This window comes from Phoenix dactylifera, chromosome 1 (genome assembly GCF_051530095.1).
Source record: "Phoenix dactylifera cultivar Ajwa chromosome 1, Ajwa_hap1_PhDact_Kaust_v1.1, whole genome shotgun sequence".
NCBI classification, from domain to species: domain Eukaryota; kingdom Viridiplantae; phylum Streptophyta; class Magnoliopsida; order Arecales; family Arecaceae; genus Phoenix; species Phoenix dactylifera.
Genome location: NC_143190.1, coordinates 12,908,752 through 12,914,254, shown reverse-complemented (window position 1 = coordinate 12,914,254; position 5,503 = coordinate 12,908,752). Strand labels below are relative to the sequence as shown.

The 5,503-nt window shown below is 37.1% G+C and overlaps 1 long non-coding RNA gene across 2 annotated transcripts; it reads right to left on the bottom strand.

Moving 5' to 3' along the window:
* Positions 1 to 1,313: 1,313 nt before the first annotated feature.
* On the bottom strand, positions 1,314 to 5,010 carry LOC103721964 (uncharacterized). 2 transcript variants are annotated; one of them, XR_005515287.2, is made up of 3 exons: positions 4,419 to 4,918; positions 2,368 to 4,330; positions 1,314 to 2,260 (listed from the first exon to the last, which is right to left on the bottom strand). It is a non-coding gene; the product is annotated as an uncharacterized LOC103721964 (long non-coding RNA). The 2 variants fall into 2 exon arrangements; XR_015980702.1 differs by having other exon boundaries at positions 2,368 to 5,010.
* Between the last annotated feature and the right edge of the window lie 493 nt (positions 5,011 to 5,503).

Here is a 5,503-nt window from a genome sequence, read left to right as displayed (position 1 = left end):
AGGAAGGAGGATACTTATTACACCACTGAAGATTATTTTGGTTATTTTTTAAATTTTTTCCTGACGTGCCATTTGGGTTCTATTTAAGGTTAACGGTTTGACTAATATTATGTTAAATTATGTGTTAAAGCATTGAATAAATATAAATCTCGAGGAGAGAGGGGGGTAAGCATAAGTTTTTCGAACTAAATTAAAAAAACAGAAGAAGGTGAAGGGGGAGGGAAGAAGACTCCAAGCTATCCCACAGGAGACCATTGGAGTGCTGGGCGATGTACGATGCCACCTAATCAGCAGCCCTATTCGGCACCCAATCAGCTTTGATTCTTTTGTTAGTAAGGTCTCACGAAAATGATCAAGGTTATCCCATAAAAACATTGTGTACGAAAGCAAGGTCAATCCAATTTAGAAGTTACATACAATTATGACATAATATGATGAGAATAAGATAGGATGCATACATCATATGGATAAATGATTGCATGATGAGACAATATCTACAAGATTAACACAGTAATTATCTCAAGTTTGAAGTTTTGACTTAATTCATTATAATGTATTATTGATTACAATATAGGTCATAAACAAAGAAATTCTGTCCGACCACCATATCCATGCAATGTGCATTCCAAGGCTACATATATTTGGAATTATACAGTTCATCTAAAAGTTGTCATCCCAGTCCTAGGATCGATCAGTGACCACTCCAAAGTCCAACCCTTTGATTCCTCTGCTCCCTGCCTTCCCTCATTGATAAATTTTTCCAGCGTATGGATAAAATCACAAAAAAATAATTGGTGCTGATAACTGAAAGGCGAAAATTAGAGATTACCTTAACGGTCACATTTCTTTGCTTAGCAACCAAAATTCTAGTTTAAACTTCACATAATTCATCACAAAATATTTAAACGAGAGTAATTATAATACGAGAATCTTTCTTTCTCTCAATCATAATAAGAATACCAATCATAATTACAAGAAGCAGCGAACTATCTCTTCCTCCTTTTTTTTGTCCTATACGATCTTGTAATTTCTCATTCATTTTTTAACAAAAGAAATTAGGCAGGTGTAATCCTACCTTTAAAAAGAGAAATTAGGCAATTCAGAGGCTATGGTTTGCGAACAATCAATAGCGAGTCTAATGGCAAGAAAAATATCGGCAGAAGAATACCTCCTCAAAACGAAAAAGAAAAACAAAGTAGATAGAAAACAATTAGATAGAATAATAATTCATCTTCCCCTCCTCCACCACCACCGTAAACAATTACCAAACATCCAATTTTTGAAATTATATTACTTCCATATGAAAGAACTATAGAAAAACAAGAAGGTTTAATCGTTTAACCATCTAATCTTAGGCTCCATTTGAAAACTTGGAATTCAGGAGAAAGGAATGGAATGGAAGAAAAAATTAAAAATTTTGATGTTTAGGAGTTTTTTAGTGGAGGGAAAGGAAAAGAAAAGGTGGGAATAAGAGAGAATAGGAGGAAAAATTTTGGGCTCCAATTCTCTGCTTTCTTTTCTCCCATAAGTAGAAGGATTTGGAGAGAAAGAAATTGGAACTTAATAAATTTTTTATAATATCTATTTTACTCTTAATTTAAAGAAGTACCAAATTAAAAGGATAAATAAATTATAGGACAACTTGACCCAATCTGATTTTCTAGTGAGTTGGGTCTGAATCTAAAATTAGGACCCGAACAAGGATTCAAATTGGATGGGGGTCACTCATGATCCAGTTCAACCCAATCGATTTGCACCTCTACTTATAAGTATGCCCCTTTTATAAAAAGAATATTTTAGTAAAAGTGTTAAAAATGTATGCTTTTTTTTCTTTTTTCTCCAAACTCCCAAACAAGAGGAAGAAAAGTACTTTCTCTTCCCTCCTAAAACTCTCAAACAAGAGGAGAGAAAAGTCCATTCTAGTCCTTTCTTTTCTTTTCCCTCCTCATTAAAGTTTTTTTTTTTTTCTTTCCCTCCCAAAACTCCCAAACGGAGGGTTAGTTCCGGCGCAACAAGGAAGGCCAAAAACATAATTTGGGAGGGTGCAAGTATTTGTTTCCATATAACATCACTCGTGGTCATGGACAAATACCCTTAATCTACAACCATACATAAGGGGAGAAGTTTATATAAAAGAAATTAACATTGTGAAGGGCCATATCAGCGGTGAACGGAGATCATCGTTGTGTCAGGTGTGACAGACGAATCCCAGCAGCAGCAGCACTTGTCGACGACGCAGCAGAAGCAGACAGCACCAAAACTGCACAGAACCAAGGGAAGAAAATAAGGAGTTATGGGTCGAGAAAAAAAAAAAAAGGAAAAGAAGAAGCTAATATAAAAGAGGAGAAGATTGGATGAGAAACGCACCATGCCCCAACAAAAGCAGGATGTCTTTCTGGTGGTGGAGCTGGACGCAAAGGTCGTGCCATCACAGGGTGTCCTTGGTAATAACCATGGACCCAGAACAAAATTGGGAAAAAAGGAGTTAGCTTGCGGCCAGATATAAAAGTAACAAAAAAAGAGGCAAAAAACCTTCTATAATTTAATTAATCAAAGAAAGCACCCACAACCACACATCTAGCCATTTAATATTTTGTTTTTTGAATGACAAGAGCCCCATAGTTTATAATTAGATATAGATCTCAAAACAGAAAAATAAACATCAAGCTATTGAACCATATTATATTTGAAAAGAAAATAAAATAAAAAACCAGATAAAATAAAATTACTGATTAATATAAATTAACATCCCATAATCTCGCTTTTCAAGCGCTTAATGGCACGTTTGGTTCGCGGAAAAAAAAGGAGAAAAATGTGGTCAACAAAAAAATAATGAGATACCTCTTATTTGGTTAGAATTTTCAAAGAAGAGAGATGGAAAAGTTGTATTCCCATAGGAATATAATTCCTACATTTTATGAAAAAGTCTTTTCCATGAGAAACATGGAAAAGTTACTTTTTCATGAGGCGAAAATCACTCTATCTTTATTTTTTCTCGAAAAAACTTTTCAGCATTAAAGAGGCATTAAAAACCTAATTTTTATTAAGAATATAATATAAATTACATATAACTTTTTCAGAAAAGTTAATAGTCAAACAAATATAAGCAATCTAAAAATCTTTTACTTTTTCATGTTTAACCAAATATATCTAAAATATATTCTTATATATTCACTTTTTAATAATTTTTTTTTTTAAATTATATTTTTAGAAAAAAATTGCTTCCTGCGAGCGAAACAGCCCTAAATCCTGAGGTAAGCTCGCGCAGGTCCACACGATTAACCGTCAAATTGCGGGAGGTCGGCGAGAATCCGAACAGCCCCGACAGCATGGGGAACCATCATTAGACCAATCCAGCCCTTGATTCTTGATCAAACGCCGGCCGCTTCAGTACTTCTACGTTGGGGACCCGCCGCCAGTGGCCAAACGTCGAAAACGAAAGACTTTACGGACACAGAAGAAACGTACAAAAGCAGCGAGCTTCAGGGCGCTTTAAATGAAGTACACCCAAGTCTGTCTCGTCCGGTCGGCGGAAGGAAGGAAGAAAGAAAAGAGAGCGTGCGGCCACGATCGAAGAGCGAGTCAGCAAGGGCCCCACTTGTCCACTAGTGGAGAGTTAAAAGTGGAGAAGAAAGAAGAAAAAGAAGCCAAAAGAAAGAAGAAGCCAAAGAAGACTTATTTCTGGAGAATTTTTCTGGGCATCCATGGGAGATATTTTCTTTTTAGATAAGATATTATAGTTATATAAATTACCGTTTTTATCGAATATATATATATATATATATATATATATATATAAACTTATTTGCAGCGTCTCCATCGCCATCCCTTCTGGTCCTTCTTCCATGAGGAAGCAAAGCGCAAACCTGGACCGAGAAGATGGTCTGGACACCGTCCCCTGAAGTCCCAATCTCTTCCGGAGGCGACTCTAGAAGCCACAAATCTCTGTACACCAACATGAAGGCGTGGATGCGATCCCATGTAGACCGTCCTGCACCCTCTTCTCTCGGCCGGTCGAGCAGCCGAGCTCCTCCAGCTCATGCTCGGCGTCATCGGTGCGCCCCTTGTCCCGCTTCCCGTCCAGGCCCAGAAGGCCAGAAATCCATCATCAGCCACCACATCAAAGAGGAGGACCCTATTGTAAGACTTGTTTCGTTGTGTTAACGTTTATCAAACAGTACTAAAAGCGGCAATTCTTGATGTTAACATGTAGATGGGAGAAGCTATTCAAGCTTGATGTCAAACATGATTAATATAAATTAACATCGAATAATCTCGCTTTTCAAGCGCCTAAATGGCAACGTGAGCTCGCGCAGGTCTACAGGATTAGCTGCGCGAGATAAAATATAATGGTTATATTTGAAAAGAAAATAAAATAAAAAACCAGATAAACTAAAAAGGGTTTGGCAGGAACAAACTTGGGACTGCCATGGCATCGCCTTCGGCGCCTATACTTGGGAGAGACATGGGAGAGGCATCCTTGTAGCTCGTCATGGAAGAGGCATCCTGGTTGCCCGTCATGGGAGAGGCATCCTGGTAGCCCGTCATGGAAGAGGCATCCTGGTTGCCCGTCATGGGCGAGGCATCCTGGTTGCTCGTCTTAGACTGGCTGGCTCCCATCTTAGAAGCAGAGTCTTGAATCGTTCTCAAACCTGACAGAGAGCTCAAGAGAAGAGAAAAGCGGCAGGTGTTGGGGTTGGGTTTATAGATTTACTAGAATAGACCGGGAGGGGGGGCAAGCGAGGAGAAGGGGGAAGAAAGGCCGAGAAAGAAGAACCGTTGCTTTCGGCGGAAGTAATCCGCGTGGAAAAGAAAGAAGGGGCGGATGCCGGGCGGTTTCTTTGCTTTATTCTTTACTTCCGGCTTTTATCCTTATTTTCCTTTATTACTTCTTTTCTTTAATTATTGTGGGAACGAGGACGGGGAGGGGACTGCTGTTATCCCAGTTGGATACTAAACGTTTGCACTTGACCTATCTACAGGATCGGCGATTCATATGCCGACAAACCTTACATGCTCCACCAATTTTCGGGTTGCTTTGTATGACCGGCAAGATTCTTGATAAATGTTCAACTCGGCCGTCAAAAACGAAATAAATCAAAATTTTGATTTATCTTGATGATGATGGTGGTGATAATAATAATAACAACAATAATAATAGTAATAGTAATAGTAATAGTAATAGTAGTAGTAGTAGTAGTAGTAGTAGTAATAATAATAATAATAATAATAATTATTATTAAAAGAAAAAAACTAAATATTGGCTATATTTAAAAATCATGGTATCCAAAGTTGGCCTATATAATACATTCTAATTTAATAGTTACTTTACAATCTTAAGTTTAAAATAGGTTTGTCAAAATATCAAATCAAAAAAAGAAATATGAAATTAAAAAATATTTATTTATATTTATGTTGTATTGACTAATGTATTGAAATTTATCATATTAGTTACGATAGAAGCGAGTGATATTTTCCAATTTTTTATATCTGAATAAGCTAT